Here is a 21,334-nt window from a genome sequence, read left to right as displayed (position 1 = left end):
CACACACGCTCTTCAGTTGTTGTCCTCTGGGGCGGGTGCTGCCGTGAGCCCCGCCCACATCACTCAGTGCAGTCTCACACTCAGAGCAGACCCTCACCGCTCCACGTCCACACTGCAAATGAACTGCGCATGCCCAAAGCTGCCGCTGACGCCCCGCCCCGTATTTACAGAGCGGGATGTAAATATTAATGCTTTAGTCTTCAGTGAGACACAAAAAGAAATCACTGCATATAACTCACACAGTCTCAGTCATTTTTCACATCAGCTAAACATCTAGCTTAAACATTTAACTAACTCTCCACAGTGTGTGCATCTCTGTGAAAGCTTAACATCTAGCTAACTTGCTCATCATGTCTCACTCCAAACTATATTCTCAAAAATGCAGGAAAGAGTGGGATCAAATCCTGAATTTTAAGGCTGGCTGAAGCCGTGTATTGGAGATGATACCAGTGGTGGACAGTAACTAAGTAAATGTAATTCGTTACTGTACTTAAGTAACATTTCCATGTATCTGTACTTTACTCAAGTACTTTTATTTGGTAAGACTTTATACTTTTACTTCACTACATTTCAAAGCGAAAATTTGTACTTTTCACTTCGTTACATTTACAGAAACATCTCGTTCCTTTTTCATTTTTAAATCAACGTTTAATAAAATACCGAAAGGTAAAAGTGTACCATGTCACAGACTATAACCAATCAGCGCTCAGTAAGAGATTAAGATTTGTACGCTAAATGGCTGAGTATCTGACATGGCTGCAACAGATGTCTTCCCCCAACACCCCTGGCCTTATTTAGCCGAAGTGTTTGTATTCCTCGAAAAGAAGAATTATTCGTATTCCTCCTCTGCATTCCGAAGAACACATCGCTGTCATCATTTATGAACTCGCTGTCAAACTTGAAAAAACACATCGAAGTAAGTTCGCCATTAGATTAGTAGGTTTATATACCCCGGTTAATTATATCACATTGAAGTACACTACATTTAACAGATGCTTTTATCCAAAGCAATGTGCTAGTACCCGAATTGCAATCTGTGGAGATGCTAAGCGCCAGTTTAACACAGGAGACTCCCACATCAAACGTTAAAGCCGGGGACACATACACGCGAATTTGTCCAAGCGAAGCGAACTTCGCAATTTATTCATATGAGGGAGGCGAAGGCAAGTAAATATGAGCGAAGCAATATTATTAAAATTATTATTAAAATTATTATTATCAGGGTTGGGGGGCGGGGCGGCGGCATGTGTGTAAAATGTTGGCGGGGGTGGCGGCGAGTGTAAATTGTTGAACACAAATTAAGTATTATGTCGCGATCGATCGCCAGTGGTTGGCGCCACAGTGAACTAGTAACTCATTGAATCATAGATGTAGATCAGAGGTAAATAAACTAGATTTTTTTCAGTGTGAGAAATCGGATGTATGTGAAGTGTAGTGCGAGTGAAAACGGTCTCTGGTAAAGACAGTCAATGCGTGTGTCTCACGCTCATTGCGTGAGAGTTGGCAACTCTTGATTATTATTATATTAATTATTCGGCCAAGTTTAATATTATGAGTTCAGTTGGTAGGGCTGCACACAGTTCTAGTTCTACAGTTGTGATCAAATTTATTCAACCCCCAATGCTGCGAAGGGTTTTATGGAATTCAGTGCACATTTGTAATTGTGTTCATAATGAAATCTTACAAGGACTTGTTAAAGAACTAAATGCAACTAAGATAGCATCAATTTTTTTTGTCATAAAGTATTAAATGGCCTTTTTGTGATTTCTTCATTGACACAATTATTCAACCCCTTTACGACTACCACTCCTAAGAACAGAGGTTCATTCCAGTGTTTTCCATCAGGTATTGAAAACATCTGTGGATGTCAACGAGCAGCAATCAAGCATGATAAGCACCAATTAGGCAGATTTAAAAGGACTGTGATACTCAGCTCCTTCTAGACATCTACTGGTGTGTTTCCAAGCATGGTGAAGGCAAGAGAATGGTCCCAGAAGACAAGAGAAGAGGTCATTGCTCTTCACAAGAATGGCAATGGATATAAAAAGATTGCGAAGTTGTTAAATATTCCAAGAGACACTATCGGAAGTATCATTCGCAAGTTCAAGTTAAAGGGCACAGTGGAAACGTTACCTGGTCGTGGCAGAAAGAAGATCCTGACCGCGACTGCTGTGCGCTACCTGAAGCGTAATGTGGAGAAAAATCCCCGCGTGACTGCTAAGGAACTGAAAAAAGACCTGTCAGATGTGGGCACTGAAGTTTCAGCTCAGACAATAAGGCGCACACTGCATAACGAAGACCTCCATGCCAGAACGCCCAGACGCACCCCCTTGCTGACTCCAAAGAACAAGAAAAGTCGACTGCAGTATGCCAAAAGTCATGTGGACAAGCCACAAAGGTTTTGGAACAGTGTACTGTGGTCAGATGAAACTAAATTAGAACTGTTTGGGACAATGGACCAGCGCTATGTTTGGAGAAGGAAGAACCAGGCTTATGAACAAAAGAACACCTTGCCTACTGTGAAGCATGGCGGGGGGTCAATTATGCTTTGGGGCTGTTTTGCTTCTAATGGTACAGGAAAGCTTCAACGTGTGCAGGGTACCATGAATTCCCTTCAGTACCAGGAGATCTTGGAGGAAAATGTGATGGAGTCAGTCACAAACCTGCGGCTTGGGAGAAGTTGGACCTTCCAACAGGACAATGATCCGAAGCACACATCCAAGTCCACTAGAGCATGGTTGAACATGAAAGGCTGGAACATTCTAGAGTGGCCATCGCAATCACCAGACTTAAATCCAATTGAGAACCTCTGGTGGGACCTAAAGAAGGCAGTTGCAGTGCGCAAGCCTAAGAATGTGACTGAACTGGAGGCTTTTGCCCATGAAGAATGGGCTAAGATACCCATAGGTCGCTGCAAGACACTTGTGTCAAGCTATGCTTCACGCTTGAAAGCTGTCATAACTGGAAAAGGATGTTGTACTAAGTACTAAAAAATAATGTCACTAGGGGGTTGAATAAAACTGATAATGATGTGAGCACAGTAAAGACATTTGTGGTTATTCCATCATAAATATTATGTTATGTTTGTCTAATTTATAAGTGCCTCTTTGATATAATTGTAAATAAGATGACTGAAATGATCAAAATCAATGTCAAACTGGCCAAAACACTTTATTTCAGTGGGGGTTGAATAAATTTGATCACAACTGTAGGTGCTAGAGCGTCTAGCTTCCCTGTCCCGCCATGTGGTGGACAACGTAGAACCTCAGAAAAAGTCCCCCAAGCTAGGACTGAAGTGGCCAGTTCGAAATTATTGTTCTGTTTGGTGGTGAATTATGTTTTTATATAAAACTGTTTGTCCACTTGTCTACCTTTCTAGTGTGAATTATTAATATGGATAAAGTTTGGAGATGAATGTTGTGAGGATAATATAGGCTAGTTTTGTGTATTTTGTGTTTGCTAGGCAAATGTAAGGCACTGTTTCCTGTTCACCTTTTGATCGAGTAGGCCTAGGGGTTTTGATGTGACGCTAAGAAAAAAAAGGTTTTTACTTTTACTTTTAATACTTAAGTATTTTTGAAGGCAGATACTTTTGTACTTCTACTCAAGTAAAAAATTGAGGTGAATACTTTTACTTTTAATACTTAAGTATTTTTGAAGGCAGATACTTTTGGACTTCTACTCAAGTAAAAAATTGAGGTGAATACTTTTACTTTTACTTGAGTAATATTCAATGCAAGGTAACTGTACTTTTACTCAAGTACATAATTGGTGTACTTCGTCCACCACTGGATGATACACGGGCATACTGCCTCTATCGTAAGATTGATTTCTATGCCAACTAGTTCCTGCTAACTGCTACTCTTATATTAACATTTAACAATACAGCAAAAAACTATGTAATTTACATAAAAATTATTTATACAAAGCACTAAAGTCATGTAGTTCTTTTGAGAAGTGACTGCCTATTTCAAAGGCAACAGATGTTGTTCATTTGTAGTTCTAACATTTTAAAAGTGTTTTTTACTCACTTTTTTCTCTCTCCCAACATTATTCCTTTACAGCTTCAAAAAATGTATTATGCAAATTCTTTTATGACATCATTTAGCGACTTCTAGCGACTTTTAGGACAAACAATAGCTACTTTCCTTACTGAGGAGTTGGCAACACTGAGAGAAACGTGAGGAGTCACGCATTGCCAGTTCCTTTACAGGTGCTGACAACGCTCGGCTTCCTGGCAACTGGCTCGTTTCAAAGAGAACTGACAGACCGGTCGGGGATATCCCAGTCATCTTTGAGCCGGGCCATGCCAGCTGTTTTGGATGGGATCATCTGCATGTCAGCCAGGTATATAAAGTTCCCATATGAAGCGGTTGACCAGACAAACATTAAAATTGCTTGTTTTGTGATCGTGTTGAACACAAATCTGAGAAATGTCCAGACCACGATGTACCAGCACACAAAGAAAAACTGAAGAAGCTAGGCAGGTGCTTTGTGTGTCTAGGGTCCAAACACATTGCCAAGTTCTGCAAGACGAAGAGAAGATTAGGTTTCCCTAATGTATTTGGAGCGATTGACTGCACACACATTTTCTGGGTGTGTGTGTGTGTGGGAGGGTGTGTGTGTGTGTTGGTGAGTGGGTGTGTGGGTTGGTGGGTGTGTTGGTGAGTGGGTGTGTAGGTGGGTGTGTGTGTCTATGTGTGTGTGTGTGAGTGGGTGTGTAGGTGGGTGTGTGTGTGTCTATGTGTGTGTGTGAGTGGGTGTGTGTGTGTGTGTATGGGTGGGTGTGTGTGAGTGGGTGTGTGTGTGGATGGGTGGGTGAGTGGGTGTGTAGGTGGGTGTGTGTGTGTCTATGTGTGTGTGTGAGTGGGTGTGTGTGGGTGGGTGTGTGTGTGTGGGTGTGTGTGTGGGTGTGGGTGGGTGGGTGGGAGGGTGTGTGTGTGTGTGGGTGGGTGGGTGTGTTGGTGTGTGGGTGTGTGTGAGTGGGTGGGTGTGTGTGGGTGGGTGTGTGTGTGTGTGTGGGTGGGTGTGTGTGTGTGGGGGGGGTGTGTGGGTGGGTGTGTGTGGGTGTGTGTGAGTGGGTGTGTGTGTGTGTGGGTGAGTGGGTGTGTGGGTGTGTGTGTGTGGGTGGGTGAGTGGGGGTGTGTGTGTGTGGGTGGGTGAGTGGGTGTGTGTGTCTGTGTGTGTGGGTGGGTGGGTGTGTTGGTGAGTGGGTGTGTGGGTGGGTGGGTTTGTAGGTGGGTGTGTGTGTGGGTGGGAGGGTGTGTGTGTGTGTGGGTGGGTGGGTGTGTTGGTGAGTGGGTGGGTGGGTGTGTAGGTGGGTGTGTGTGTGTGTGTGTGTGTGTGGGTGAGTGGGTGTGTTGGTGAGTGGGTGTGTAGGTGGGTGTGTGTGTGTCTATGTGTGTGTGTGTGAGTGGGTGTGTGTGTGTGTGTGGGTGAGTGGGTGTGTTGGTGAGTGGGTGTGTAGATGGGTGTGTGTGTGTCTATGTGTGTGTGTGAGTGGGTGTGTGTGTGTGGGTGGGTGTGTGGATGGGTGTGTGTGGGTGGGTGGGTGTGTGAGTGTGTGTGTGGATGGGTGGGTGGGTGTGTGGGTGGGTGGGTGAGTGTGTGTGTGGATGGGTGTGTGTGGGTGAGTGGGTGTGTGTGTGGGTGGGTGTGTGTGTGGATGGGTGTGTGTGGGTGGGTGGGTGTGTGAGTGGGTGAGTGTGTGTGTGGATGGGTGGGTGGGTGTGGGTGGGAGGGTGTGTGTGTGTGTGTGTGTGGGTGGGTGGGTGGGAGGGTGTGTGTGTGTGTGGGTGTGTGGGTTGGTGGGTGTGTTGTTGAGTGGGTGTGTAGGTGGGTGTGTGTGTCTATGTGTGTGTGTGAGTGGGTGTGTAGGTGGGTGTGTGTGTGTCTATGTGTGTGTGTGAGTGGGTGTGTGTGTGTGTGTATGGGTGGGTGTGTGTGAGTGTGTGTGTGTGTGTGGGTGGGTGGGTGAGTGGGTGTGTAGGTGGGTGTGTGTGTGTCTATGTGTGTGAGTGGGTGTGTGTGGGTGGGTGTGTGTGTGTGGGTGGGAGGGTGTGTGTGTGTGTGTGTGGGTGGGTGTGTTGGTGTGTGGGTGGGTGGGTGTGTGTGTGGGTGGGTGTGTGTGTGTGTGTGTGGGTGGGTGTGTGTGTGTGTGTGGGGGGGTGTGTGGGTGGGTGTGTGTGGGTGTGTGTGAGTGGGTGTGTGTGGGTGAGTGGGTGTGTGGGTGTGTTGTGTGTGTGGGTGGGTGAGTGGGTGGGTGAGTGGGTGTCTATGTATGTGGGTGGGTGAGTGGGTGTGTGTGTCTGTGTGTGTGGGTGGGTGGGTGTGTTGGTGAGTGGGTGTGTGGGTTTGTAGGTGGGTGTGTGTGTGTTTATGGGTGGGAGGGTGTGTGTGTGTGTGGGTGGGTGGGTGTGTTGGTGAGTGGGTGTGTTGGTGGGTGGGTGTGTAGGTGGGTGTGTGTGTGTCTGTGTGTGTGGGTGAGTGGGTGTGTTGGTGAGTGGGTGTGTAGGTGGGTGTGTGTGTGTCTATGTGTGCGTGTGAGTGGGTGTGTGTGTGTGTGTGTGTGTGGGTGTGTTGGTGAGTGGGTGTGTAGGTGGGTGTGTAGGTGGGTGTGTGTGTGTCTATGTGTGTGTGTGAGTGGGTGTGTGTGTAGGTGGGTGAGTGGGTGTGTGTGTGTGTGTGGGTGGGTGTGTGTGTGTGGGTGTGTGTGTAGGTGGGTGAGTGGGTGTGTTGGTGAGTTTGTGTGTGGGTGGGTGTGTTGATGTGTGTGTGTGTGAGTGGGTGTGTGTGTGTGTGGGTGTGTGTGTGTGTGTGTGTGGGTGTGTGTGTGTGTGTGTGGGTGTGTTGGTGAGTGTGTGTGTGTGTGTGGGTGTGTTGGTGAGTGGGTGTGTGTGTGTGTATGTTTCTATGTGTGTGTGTGCGTGTGTGTGTGTGTGTGTGTGTGTGTGTGTGTGTGTGTGTGTGTGTGTGTGGGTGGGTGGGTGCGTGGCGTCCAATTTTTCTAGGCAACCACTGTTGAAATTCTCATGTGGAAATGTTTCTTATTACTGTGTTGGCCATTGTAAGATGTACGTTTTGTAACAGGTGGGCATTGCCTGTGGGTCTGTCTGTCTGTCCGTCTGTCCTTGCAGGTTAACCCTCAGCTGTACAGCACCAGAGAGAAGCAGCAGCTTTGTGAGCTGATTGACACCATGCTGAACTATAACCTGACCTACCGCCAGGACCGCAGCCCTGAGGGCCAGTACACCTACGTACTAGAACCGTGAGTACAGTACACCTACGTACTAGAACCGTGAGTACAGTACACCTACGTACTAGAACCGTGAGTACATGTACACCTACGTGATAGAACCGTGAGTACAGTACACCTACGTACTAGAACCGCGAGTACAGTACACCTACGTACTAGAACCGTGACTACATGTACACCTACGTACTAGAACCGTGAGTACATGTACACCTACGTACTAGAACCGTGAGTACAGTACACCTACGTACTAGAACCGTGAGTACAGTACACCTACGTACTAGAACCGTGAGTACATGTACACCTACGTACTAGAACCGTGAGTACATGTACACCTACGTACTAGAACCGTGAGTACAGTACACCTACGTACTAGAACCGTGAGTACAGTACACCTACGTACTAGAACCGTGAGTAAACACACACACCCTCCTCAGAGCAGAGAGGAGACATTGGCAGATGTTCATCACAGGGATGTGGGACGTCCCCTTTAATGAACCCTGTAGTGTCAGGACAATGTTTTCTTTTGTTTGCTTTATGCACTTATAGATGTCTGTGGTGGAAATTATGATGTTCTCAGTTTATCCTGTTTGCTTAGTAACTGTTTTTCATATTAATCATATTAGACACAGACTTAGAGATGTGATTTATAAATGTGTTAACCATATAGACCCTGCCGGGTGGTGGGTGGCTTTCCGGGCGCGTGGCGCCGTGGTTTTGCCGCTGGCCCCTGGGGGGGGGGGGGCGCTCTGTTCCCTCTGGTTCCCCTGGACCTGCGCTCCTTGACTGGCGGGGCGCTGTCCGGGGTCTCTCTCTCCCGCCTGCGGGGGCGGGCGGGTGAGGGTTTCTGGGAAGTGCGGCTCTGGTACTCCACCGCTCTGTGGGGGGCCGTGGGCGGGTGGGATTCCCGGGTCTCTCTCCACCCGCCTCTGGCCTCTGGGGGAATGTTGTCGCAGCTACCCACCCTTGCTGGTAAGTACATTCCATACATCTATCCTATGTTGCACTTCTAGGTTGCACATAAACACACACTCACACACACCCATACATCGCACTCATCTGTACTATATGTATTTGGTTTACTTTCTGTACTTCTTTGCAGTGGTCATTTGAGCTGGTTGCGTGTTTTATTTGATTAATATTATTATTATTATTATTTTATTATTATTTTTTTTTTCTTCTTTTCTTTTTCTTCTCCTTTCTTCTCCTACCTCTGTCTTTTCCCTTTTTATTATTTCTCTCCCCCTCTTTTCTTGGTCCACCTAACCCCAATAATTATCACTTTGCATATTGTTATCACTACACTATATATTATACAGAATTGTTATAATTGCCATTTAAATCTGTACATAAAAACAAAGTTGTCCTCCAAAGATGGGGGGGTGGAGGTGGGCCAAAAAAAAAAAAAAACCATATAGAAGGGACACTGAACCTGTTCAGTGTCTCGTATGTCTTAGTAAGGCCTTAGAAAACTGTATTGTTTACCCTGGACATCCTCGGCCCGTTCCGGGACTGAGGTGTACCTAAACCGACCTCGCTGGAGACACCAGATCACCTCCTAGTCTCAACATGGAAGTGACCACGTCGGCTCTCAGACCATCATGACAACAAGAAGCGTGGAGGGTGCGTGTGGGGGGAAGCCAATGTACGATTGTCAAATCATGTGTGATTTATGTTGTGTTCATCCAATCATATGCTTTAATCACCTCGTGGACATCTTATGTGCTTATGAATTAGAGTATATATGATGAGAGCTCAGAGTGGGGAATTAGCTCTCATTTGCAGGTGCTCTTGAGTGTATGTATAATGAGAACTCTGGATTGATCCATACTTACTGTTAATAAATCTATTTTGCTTCTTTATCTTACCTAACTGTTTCTGAATTTTATTGTGCTTACCATTGAAGGGTTGCAGAATTGCCAGAACACGTCCATCCTCACTTCAAGGGTAGGGACAGTCTTTCATCAGAACTGCATCTTAAACAGAGCACTACATGCGACTACACAGTGGAAACTCTGGTGAAACATGAGAAGTCTCTTTTCTCTTGGGCTTTATGGGAGAATAATGGTATTTTTTGTCTTGATCAGCACTTTTGAAGGATATTATAAGACAAACATTCCAGAACCCCACGTTTCAGACCCCATGTTCCAGAACCCCACGTTCCAGAACCCCACAGTAGACATTCAAGTCCTGTGTTATTCACCTTTCAGGAAAAGCTAATAGATGTGTACAAGAAAACAATATTAGCAAAAACATATTCACACTTAATGACGTCAAAGAAGCATAGTGTAAGGAATGCCACCTGATCTGTCTTAATCAACCTCACCTGCCCCTCATTACCACACCCCCTTCAGCCTTACTTAAGCACTGCACCACCACATCTCAGTTGCGAAGTATTGCCGACTCATGCCGCGTACCAAGCCTTTCTATATCCTGTCTGCTCTCCTGTGTCCTGACCCTCGCTTACGTCCCCGACCTTGTCTCCTGCCTAACCCCTCTGTACCCCCTGACTTCTGCTCCCCCGGTATGACCCTGGACCGTCCTGACCACGCCAAGAGAACGCCGTTACTGATCCTAGTACTCGTGATTCACCTGCCTGTGTTTGTACCAGTGTCTCATTTAAATAAAAGCGGTGTTCTTCCGCATTTGGATCCCTCTCTGCCTGTTCAATACGTTACAGAAATACTTCGCCTTCAAATGGATCCAGCAGAAGCAACCATCGCGACTCTCACTGAAACGGTCCGCCAACTCACGGATATCATACGGAGTCAGGGAATTAACATCGCTGCCCTTCAGGAGGCTGTCCGCCTCGTCACGACCTCTGCTCCCACCTCCGTGAGTGTTCCTGCAGCAGAACCGGAACGCTACGATGGATCTCCTGATCGCTGTCGGAATTTCCTCATGCAATGCTCCATATACTTCACGTATCATCCAGCCCGGTTCCAAGCCGAGTTACACAGAGTCCACTTTATCCTGTCGTTCCTCACGGGAGTAGCAGGCGCCTGGGGTACAGCGTTGTGGGAAAGCCAGGACCCTGCCCTCCAGTCGGAGAGTCAGTTCACCGCCGTGTTCCGGGCTGTTTTCGATCATCCCGCGGACGGACGTGATGTGGGAGATCGGCTCTACGAACTCAAACAAGGACAACGCAGTGCTGCCGATTATGCTCGGGAGTTTCGTACGCTAGCTGCAGGAAGCGGTTGGAGTGAGTCTGCCTTGAAAACGGTTTTCCGCCGTGGTCTGCGAGACGACGTCCAGGTTGAACTCGCCTGTCGTAGTGAAGCCCTCACTTTATCAGAGTTTATCCAAGCGTCGATTAACGTTGACAAGTTGTTGCTGACTTACCACTCCAGTAAGACTGACGCTCCTGTCGCTACGTCTGGTGCACCACCTTCCAATGTATGTGCTCCGAGTCTTCGAATGTCAGACGAGTTCGTGCAGCTGGGCAGGTCCCCACTAACATGCCGTTTGTTACTGAAGTATAGTCAAGTTAGCTTACCCGTACAAGTATCTTGGGGCGGCATAAATACTAACCTGTCTGCGTTGGTTGATTCGGGTGCAGCGGGCGATTTCATAGACCAGGACCTCGCCTACCACCTACACCTTCCCACTGTACCTATAGATCCCCCCGTGAGAGTGAATTCACTGAATGGACAGCCTATAGGAGAGGGCGTGATTACGCTACGTACCTGCCCCGTAGAGTTGCGGGTAGGTCTGTTCCATAGTGAAATGAGAGAGTTCTTCCTCATATCCACGCCCCGAGATCCCGTCATACTCGGGTTTCCGTGGCTATCAATGCATGACCCGGAAATCTCCTGGAAGAAGCGAGAACTCGTACGTTGGAATGAGAATTGTCTTAGTAAGTGCATGCACCTACCACTCAGGTCCTCCTCGGTGGAAAGCCCCGACACTCCTCTCTCTGACGTCATCCCCGAGCAGTATCGCGCATTCGTTGACGTCTTCGACAAGGACAGTGCCTGTCGTCTGCCTCCTCATCGTCCCTGTGATTGCGCAATCGACCTCCTGCCTGGAGCCCCCTTACCTCGTAAGACGAAACCTTACCCTCTATCACGCCCTGAAGATCAGGCGATGGAGTCCTACATCACCGAGGCTCTGCAGAAGGGGTTTATTCGACCATCCACCTCCCCGGTTGCTGCTGGTTTCTTTTTCATCGAAAAGAAGGATGGGGGATTACGACCTTGTATTGACTATCGTGCCTTGAACGCCGTAACGACGAGGAATGCTTACCCTCTCCCCTTTATCACAGCCTCCCAAGAGCGTCTGATGGGGGCGAATATATTCACCAAGCTGGACTTACGCAGCGCTTACAACTTGATCCGTATTCGAGAGGGCGATGAGTGGAAGACAGCCTTTGTTACCACCAGAGGGCACTACGAGTACTTAGTAATGCCGTATGGACTAACTAACAGCCCCGCAGTGTTCCAAGCGTTTATGGACGACATCTTCCGTGACCTGATCGATGACTTCGTGTTCGTTTATATAGACGACATCCTGATTTATTCCCCGTCTGCTTCTGACCATAGCCGACATGTCTCTGCAGTCTTGCAACGCCTTCGTGAGCATAATCTTTACGTGAAGGCGGAGAAATGTGAATTCCATCGCTCCTCGGTGACGTTTCTAGGATGTACGCTGTCCCCTGGCCAGATCTCCATGGATGCGCAGAAAGTAGAAGCTGTCCTGAACTGGCCGACCCCTCGTTCCACGAAAGAGCTGCAGCGATTCCTGGGATTCGCTAACTTCTGTCGCCGTTTCATCCGAGGATTTGGTGAGTTGGCTACCCCTCTCACGAATCTCTTAAAGGGAGGGAGGAATCGGAAATTCACCTGGACTGCTGAAGAGGAACAGGCGTTCTCTCTCCTCAAAAAGGCGTTCACGTCAGCCCCCATTCTGCACCTTCCTGACCCCCAACTCCAGTTCATCGTGGAAGTCGACGCCTCCGAGGTCGGAGTGGGCGCTGTTCTCTCTCAAAGGCAGGGAAGCCCGCCGAAACTATACCCCTGCGCCTACTTCTCCAAAAAGCTGACCCCCGCGGAAATGAACTACGACGTGGGAGACCGGGAACTCCTGGCGATTAAACTCGCGCTCGAACAGTGGCGTCATTGGTTAGAGGGAGCGGAGCACCCCTTCATTGTTTATACTGATCACAAGAACCTTGAATACCTGAAATCAGCCAGACGTCTAAACCCGCGACAAGCAAGGTGGGCACTGTTTTTCTCCCGGTTTCGTTTCACTGTCTCATACAGACCCGGGTCAAAGAACGTCAAAGCCGATGCCCTGTCACGGATCCACGAAAAGGACGAAGCCACTCATGAACCTGGACGTATTCTGCCAGAGTCCTGTTTCCTCGCAGCTATTCGCTGGGCAGTACAAGAGGAATTAGACGAGGCTTTACGCACTGAACCCAGTCCGGTGGAATGTCCGGAGGGGAAACAATACGTGCCCGTATCCCTTCGGGGACGCATCCTACAACTCGCACACGATACGGCGGGCACAGGCCACCCAGGTATTACACGCACACGACACCTGATCTCTCAGCGTTACTGGTGGCCGTCCTGGGAGGATGACATCCGCGATTATGTGCTGGCGTGTTCCGTTTGTGCTCAGACCCGTACTCCCCGTGCACTTCAAGCAGGAGAACTCCTTCCTTTACCTGTTCCTCACCGGCCATGGACGTACCTCGCGGTTGACTTTGTGACAGATTTGCCCACATCGGGAGGTAATACTGTTGTTACGGTAATCGTAGATCGATTCTCTAAAATGTGCCATCTCATTCCTTGCCCCAAATTACCCACTGCCATGGATACAGCTCTTAACCTCTTCCATTACGTATTCCGTATTTATGGTTTACCCGAGGATATCGTCTCAGATAGAGGGACACAGTTTACGTCTCGAGTCTGGAAGCAGTTCTGCAAACTCCTTGGCATTACTGTTAGTCTGACTTCAGGCCACCACCCCCAGTCTAACGGAGAGGTTGAGCGTTACAATCAGGAGTTAGGGAGGTTTCTCCGACAGTACTGCGTTTCTCAACACGACTGGCATAAATACCTCCCATGGGCAGAGTACGCCCGGAATTCCATTATACACACCGCGACCAAACTCACACCCTTTCAATGTGTATACGGTTACCAACCTGCGTTTTTCCCGTGGGACAAGACACCGGCTGATGTCCCCGCCCTGGACGAATGGTTTAAACACAGTGCCCGTACATGGGAGCTAGCGCATGTACACTTGCGGCGTGCCCTACACACGCGCCGGCTCAACGCAAACCGTCGTCGTCTCCCCGCACTGATTTACCACCCGGGACAGAGAGTATGGCTGTCGACACAGAACCTGAACTTGAAGCAACGATGTAAAAAACTCAGTCCACGGTATATCGGTCCATTTAAAGTGCTCAGCAGAGTTAATGCCGTTACCTACAAGCTTCTTTTGCCGTCGCATTACCGTCTGAACCCTGTTTTCCACGTCTCTCTCCTGAAACCGGTTCACTACAGCCCATTCACCGTGCCCCCTGTGTGTGATAAACCTCCGGACCCTCTGGAGATCGACGGTCGTCCAGCGTACATCGTCCGGGAGCTTTTGGAGTCCCGGCGCCGGCGAGGTGGTCTACAATATTTAGTGGATTGGGAGGGATATGGCCCCGAGGAACGGGCCTGGATTCCGGCGAGAGATGTCCTCTGCCCCACGATGATCGCGGACTTCCACGCTACACATCCTAACTTTCCTGCCCCCCGGCGCCGCGGTCGCCCCCCAGCACGTCGTAGAGCGTCAGGTGCCGCTCCTTTGAGGGGGGGTACTGTAAGGAATGCCACCTGATCTGTCTTAATCAACCTCACCTGCCCCTCATTACCACACCCCCTTCAGCCTTACTTAAGCACTGCACCACCACATCTCAGTTGCGAAGTATTGCCGACTCATGCCGCGTACCAAGCCTTTCTATATCCTGTCTGCTCTCCTGTGTCCTGACCCTCGCTTACGTCCCCGACCTTGTCTCCTGCCTAACCCCTCTGTACCCCCTGACTTCTGCTCCCCCGGTATGACCCTGGACCGTCCTGACCACGCCAAGAGAACGCCGTTACTGATCCTAGTACTCGTGATTCACCTGCCTGTGTTTGTACCAGTGTCTCATTTAAATAAAAGCGGTGTTCTTCCGCATTTGGATCCCTCTCTGCCTGTTCAATACGTTACACATAGTATTTTTCAGGTTAGGGAAAATGGTTGTCTACCATGTTATAAATGTCGATGTTATTTTTTTATGCTCATATATTCATGGTGGCTCATTTGTGGTTTTCATTTTTTCTTATTTTCCCTCAGACTTCACAGTCAGAGAATGTTGAGGCAGGACAACAGGTGATGAGACCACAGATGAAGAAGCCAACAGTCAGGAACCACCAACATCGGCTTGAGAACATTGTCAAAGAAGCTGTTGTGGAGTGCAAGGTGGCCAGACTGCACCATACTGCCTTAAAATCTTATCATACTACCTTAAATCCTGTTGAATCCTAATATTGCCTGAATAAAACATCCTTATCAGTATCTCATAGTTCAGCCTTAACCCCTACCTGTTACAAACATTTCTATATGGATTCATTTTTAAATGGTCATCAGATGTCTTTTAAAATTGTCACTGCCAAAGCTTAGTGGATAAACCTTTCTTGAACTGCTGGCTAATATTTATATTTATTGCCCTCATCCATTTACCCTAAATACATTTGAGCTTTGCACTCTTAAATTATAACTTGAGACTAATGGAGTTGATGGAGTATCAGCATTAAACACGTCAACTCAAGGTTGTTTCAGGAGTATATTGATGTACTTCAATATACGCCTGAAGCGCTTTGTGACGTGTTGTGAAAAGCGCTATACAAATAAACTTTGATTGATTGATTGATACTCCCCCCCCCCCCACGATTTTACAGCCCGAACTGGATTTCTTCGGACGTGCCATAGTACCAAGAGAGAAACCTGCGGGGACCTCAGTAAAAGGTCACTTAGCACTCTTCTCCTTCTTCTTCTCCTTTTTCTCCTTCTTCTTTTCTGTCCTTCTTGGTCATGTTCTTGCTTCACCAGTAATTAATGAACACTGTTCAAACTTCTTGCTGAAGCTCCAACACAATCCACTGACATTGGTGGGGGGGGAGTGTCTGACTACATTTATACAAAACACATTCTAAATTAAAGTACTGCAAATGTCCTGTTTTTCAAAAGAAAGGATGAGGGATTATACAAATAAAAATGTCTCTATGAGGAGAGGTGTCATACAGTTCTGTATGAGTGATAAACCCCTTCTGCACATACCAAGCTTTCCAGCTAGTTATGCTGTGATCTCACCTGAGGTCCATTTGAGGTTATCTGGCAAATCACAGGGCCAAGCTACTATAGGCCAGCCCCCATAGTGAAAATCATAAATACCATTGGTCAGATTTCCTGTCATTTCGCTAACAGCTTTACATTACAAAATACCACCAGAAAGGAGCAGATTAGTTTCACTCAGATAGAATTATTTGACTTCTACTAACCAAGAATATGTAAAGTTTTTAAAGAAGTTGATGTTTTATTATATATAATCTTCTGCCCAGTTTAGTCACCTCTTTTTTGAGAGGTTAGAAGGGCCTGACTGCTCTCTGCTCTATCATACAGGTGTTACCATGGTTCAGTTTTAGTTACCTCTTCTTTGAGAGGTTAGACTGCTCTATCATACAGGTTTGTTTTGGCAGTGTTCAGCCCACATGCTCTTTCTCTGGTGTCTCTAGGTGAAGATGGCAAACTGTGTGGGACTTTGCAGATTGGTAAAGCAGTAGGAAACAGTGATGTGTGGTTTAGGTTCAACGAGGCCGTGTCCAACGCAGTGCGTAGAAATGTGTACATTAGGTAACTCCTGTAAACACTCTGTCTCTCTAAGAACCCTTGTGAGGAGAGAGGCGGACAGAAATACTACATGGCCGTGTTGACACTTTGATGAATGGCTGTAAAACCATAATTGTGTTCAGTAACCTGTATTGCTATTCAAAGTCTCCAGCAAACTCTGTGAATAAATGTTGTTAAATGTTTTTTTTTCTTTATTTCTGCCTGTTTTTTGTACAGACTGAACTGCATAGAAAAGCCATTGCTTACAGTGGAGTTTTTAACATCAAACATTTACTACAGGATTCAAGTAAATGACAAAAAGTAAATCATTAAATATTAGGCACATCTAAATTTAAAATAAATTACATAGCACTGACCATGCTAGCTAAGACTGACATCGATCACAAAAGTGGAGCCACTGTTGTAGTCATGGTGATGGTGTTTGGGCTGCTACTAGAGCATGATGCATTTCCCTGACTCCACCCATGGGTTGTCTTTCAGCAGCTCAGCGTTCAGGAACGGGTCATCTGACATTTTCTCTTCTATCCATTTAACCTGTAACATACCTGGCTTAGCCAGTGGGACGCATATGCAGCTTTCAAGAGGTTTAATGTAAATGCCTAACACAAAAACAACACAACTCATACAAAGACCAAAGATAACAAATAAAACTAACACAAAAGTCATAAAGACAAACCGAATACTCACTAATTACACTATACAGCTTAACAACATTCAACTCAAGTTACAATAACCCACAACCACAGAGACCAAACACAGGACTTAAATACATCAACTAAACAAGGGACACAACAAGACACACCTGAAAGTGATAACGAGGGGCAGAGAACACGGCAGGGGTGTGAAACCAGAGACAACTAGGAAATGTCAAAATAAAAGACACGCAAACATAGAGAACAAAACAAAAGTCAAGACTGACAAGGGGGGAGACAGGAACACATGACAGAACCCCCCTCCAAGGCGCGCCGCTCCAAGGTGCGCAATGGAAACCAAACCAAAAAAAAACCCAACATCAAGCACAGACAGGAGGAACCAAACCGAGAGCAGGAGACGACAGACACGCAGGGAACAGGGGCGAAGGCACTGAGGAGAACACACCAGAAACAGAGGACCTAGGGGTAAAAGAAGGCACAGAGGACAAAGGGCCAGGGGACACAAACACAGGAGCAGAAACAGGCTGAGGGGGACAGGCAAACGGGACCTCGGGAGACTGGACAGGGCTAGGACGTGCAACAGACACCGGGGAAGGAGGATCAGAACGGGGAACAGGGAACGAGGCAGAGACAGAGGCAAAAATACTCCAGATCACAGAAACATGGACAGGAACGAAATGGGTGACAACTCTAGGAACAGACACGGGCACAGGGACAGAAACAACAACACCAGAGACAGAAACGGGCACGGGCACATGAACAACGACAGCTTCACGCACAGAGACAGGGAACAGAACAAAATTAGGCACAGAACAGGGCAAAAATGGGAACACAGGCACAGAAGGGGAACCAAAACTAGGGGGAGCAAAAATAACGTCCACATCGGGCCCACAGACGGGCGGAACAGTCACTGTGGGCCCTGAGAGGGCACAAGAAACAGAAGTAGCCCCCAGGCGGGCCCCGGGAACGTCGGCAGGCCCCAGGCGGGCCCCGGGAACAACAGGCGGCGGTGACCCCATCCGGGTCGCGGGAACAGGCGGCAGTGACCCCATCCGGGTCGCGGGAACAGGCGGCAGTGACCCCATCCGGGTCGCGGGAACAGGCGGCAGTGACCCCTTCCGGGTCGCGGGAACAGGCGGCAGTGACCCCTTCCGGGTCGCGGGAACAGGTGGCGAGGGTGCAGGTCTCTCCCGGGCCTCCGGCGCGGGTGCAGGCCTCTCCTTGGCCTCCGGCTGCGGGTCTGGAGGCGCCGTGGCCGGCTGTGGGTCTGGAAGAGGCGTCACAGGCTGCGGGTCTGGGGAACACAGGTTTGCCCCTGCGCCACTCCTCAGTCCCCTCATCCTCCCCTCATCGTCGGTGGGGTTGGACTGAGGAGACGTGAAGACCTGACGCACAGGCTCCCAGCGCCCCCCCAAAAAAGTCTTTGGTCCGCCGCAATGGTGGTGTAGACTCCTCCAGGAAGGGGTGCACTCTTGCAGTCAATCTCCGACATGCTGTAAGGCCGGGGGGCATCACCGGAAAACCTTGCCTGTAATAACCCAAAAAAGCCTTCCACCGTCCAGGCTACCTCAGACCTGTGGGTAAGGACAATGTTCGCCCACTCCAGTGCCTTACCCGCTAGTCTCGTCCTCATGAACAGAACGAGGACCATGTCTGGCAGCTGAGGGCACGTTAAGAACTGGAAATAGGCCCTGCACTGCAACACAAAGCCATCGGCTGAATCCTCCTTACCGTCGAATACGTCTGGGCAGTGAGTCAGTGAGGGCAGCGCTATCGGTCTACCTGTAGTGTCCAAGGCGAGACATGATTGCAAACAGTCCAACTGTGCCACGTAGTCCTCTACATCCTTGGGAGAGGGTAGGCTAGGCACAGGTCTCACTCCTGTAGCTGCTGCGTCCATTGTGACGGTGGGTTATTCTGTAACATACCTGGCTTAGCCAGTGGGACGCATATGCAGCTTTCAAGAGGTTTAATGTAAATGCCTAACACAAAAACAACACAACTCATACAAAGACCAAAGATAACAAATAAAACTAACACAAAAGTCATAAAGACAAACCGAATACTCACGAATTACACTATACAGCTTAACAACATTCAACTCACAAGTTACAATAACCCACAACCACAGAGACCAAACACAGGACTTAAATACATCAACTAAACAAGGGACACAACAAGACACACCTGAAAGTGATAACGAGGGGCAGAGAACATGGCAGGGGTGTGAAACCAGAGACAACTAGGAAATGTCAAAATAAAAGACACGCAAACACAGAGAACAAAACAAAAGTCAAGACTGACAAGGCGGGAGACAGGAACACATGACATAACCAGTCTGCAAATGTGAGGAGAAATTGAAACAGGCAGGAGACGAATTCTTCTAAAGCAGAATTCTAGAGCAAGATTCTAGATTATATTTCTAGAGCCGTGTTGTCTATATTATCATGACCTGACTTGAACTCTACATGGTTTGACTGGGATGTGGGATTTTCTAGTCAAACATCATCTCAAGTCTTCAGAAAATTTCTGTTATTGTTCCTGTAGTCAAGTGTGAGACTGAGTGACTCAAGTCACTGAATTTTGTCTTGTGGATAAGAATATTATTATGGTCTAAACCAGGGGTCAGCAACCTTTGAGACATGGAGTGCTTTAACATGTCTAGTCAATGAGTGTGCCGCTATCAACATATAAAATTGGGAGGGGGGGGGAGTTTAAATTGTTTGGGGGGAGGGGGGGAGGTGGTAGTGTGGCAAGTGTAAATTGTTAGCGGAGGGGAGGTGTAAATTGACACAAATTCACAAATTGACAAAAAATATACTCGACGGGGGCGCCAAGTATAAACGCCCCCGCCGCTCGCGCAGGTTCGCGCGATGTGTGCGGAGTCGCGCGCTACGGTCAAAGTATACAAAAGTATAATTCATAATAAATAATCCAGCCTTGACGCGGCTTATGTCACACGCAGCGCCGTGCGGTCTTAAGGTTATTTAAACAAATTTAAACATGGGTCTGTGGCGGGAGCTGAGTGCAGAGCGTTGAGGAGCGATTTCAATTGGAGGATCGTGCTCTCCGTCTGAGATTTAAAAATTTTTTTTTACTGATGCTGGTCCAGGTGGACTAGGTGCACTCTAGGTGCAATGGTGGCACTCGTGCCATAGGTTGCCGACCCCTGGACTAAACTAATCCATCACCAACTCCCCACCTGTACCCGTTCTTTCACCCTTGTTCTTGAGTCAGAGCAATCAAGTTTTGTTACTGTACGTGCAAACTATATGTGCTCAACAATTGTGTCATGACCCAGTAATTGAAGACTCTTACTTACAGTATTGTGCAGAAGGTTTAGGCAGGTGTGGAATAAATGATGCAAGGTAAGAATACTTTGTTAAGGTAAGATTGAAGTGTTAAGTTTGTCAACAAAATGCAAAGTGAATTGACAAAAGATCTAAATCAAATCTAGATTTTGTGAACACCCTTTGGCTTCAAAACAGCTTGGATCCACTTAATCTCAGTAATCTCTTACTGTTTCAGCACTTCACCGCGTTACACTATTAACACTTCCGTTAATACTTCTATGAACACCTCTATGAACACTTTGATTAACACTTCTATTAACACCTCTATTAACATTTGCACAGTACTGTATATATGCAAACACACATATACACTACACTAATTTAAATATGTATTTATTTAAAATGCCCCTTTATTTTCAATACTGTGAAATCAACTTTGGTAACTTTCTCAATTTGAAATGTTTTAATACGTTCTTTTAAGCAATGGTGTGTTTTGCACTCACTCTGGGACGAATATGGAGCATTTTTCTCTTGCAATCTGTAGCTGCATTTTGCGACTGTCCACCTCTTTCCTCAGCTGAGACTCGTCCAACTCATCCATCTACAGATAGTCACCAAACACAGAGTATCACTACTGCAGTGTGATCATCATAAAGCAACACATACATGCACTATATTGCCAAAAGTATTTGCTCACCCATACAAATGATCAGAATCAGATGTTCCAGTCACTTCTATGTTCATAGGTGTATTAAATTAAGCACCTAGGCATGCAGACTGTTTTAACAAACATGTGTGATAGAATGGGTCGCTCTCAGCAGCTCCGTGAATTCCAGCATGGAACTGTGATCTTTCCACCTGTGCAACAAATCCAGTCATGAAATTTTCTTGCTCCTAAATATTACACAGTCAACTATCAACTGTATTAGGGGAGACCGGTGTTGTTGAAATTCTGTAACCATTAAATGTTACAACCGGGTATGGTTGTACCATCAACAACCGATCACAGAACACCTTTGGGATGAATTAGAGCGGAGACTGAGAGCCAGGCCTTCTTGTCTTGTGACCTCACAAATGCGCTTCTGGAAAAATGGTGGTCAAAAATCCTCATTAACTCCCTCCTAAATCTTGTGGACAGCCTTCCCAGAAGAGTTGAAGCTGTTCTAGCTGTAAAGGGTGTACCAATGTCATTTTGATTAGATGGAGTAGAAATTGGATGTCACTTAACCTCGTGTGTGAGTCAAGGAAGGTGA

General features: G+C 47.4%; 1 protein-coding gene across 3 annotated transcripts in view; it reads right to left on the bottom strand.

Moving 5' to 3' along the window:
- Window positions 1-21,334, bottom strand: part of LOC143484636 (uncharacterized) — a 328,223-nt gene that overhangs the window by 49,459 nt on the left and 257,430 nt on the right. The window lies entirely within an intron of this gene.

Source organism: Brachyhypopomus gauderio, chromosome 20 (assembly GCF_052324685.1).
Source record: "Brachyhypopomus gauderio isolate BG-103 chromosome 20, BGAUD_0.2, whole genome shotgun sequence".
NCBI lineage: Eukaryota > Metazoa > Chordata > Actinopteri > Gymnotiformes > Hypopomidae > Brachyhypopomus > Brachyhypopomus gauderio.
Note: the sequence above shows the minus strand (reverse complement) of the source record. Positions and strands in the feature narration are given on the sequence as shown.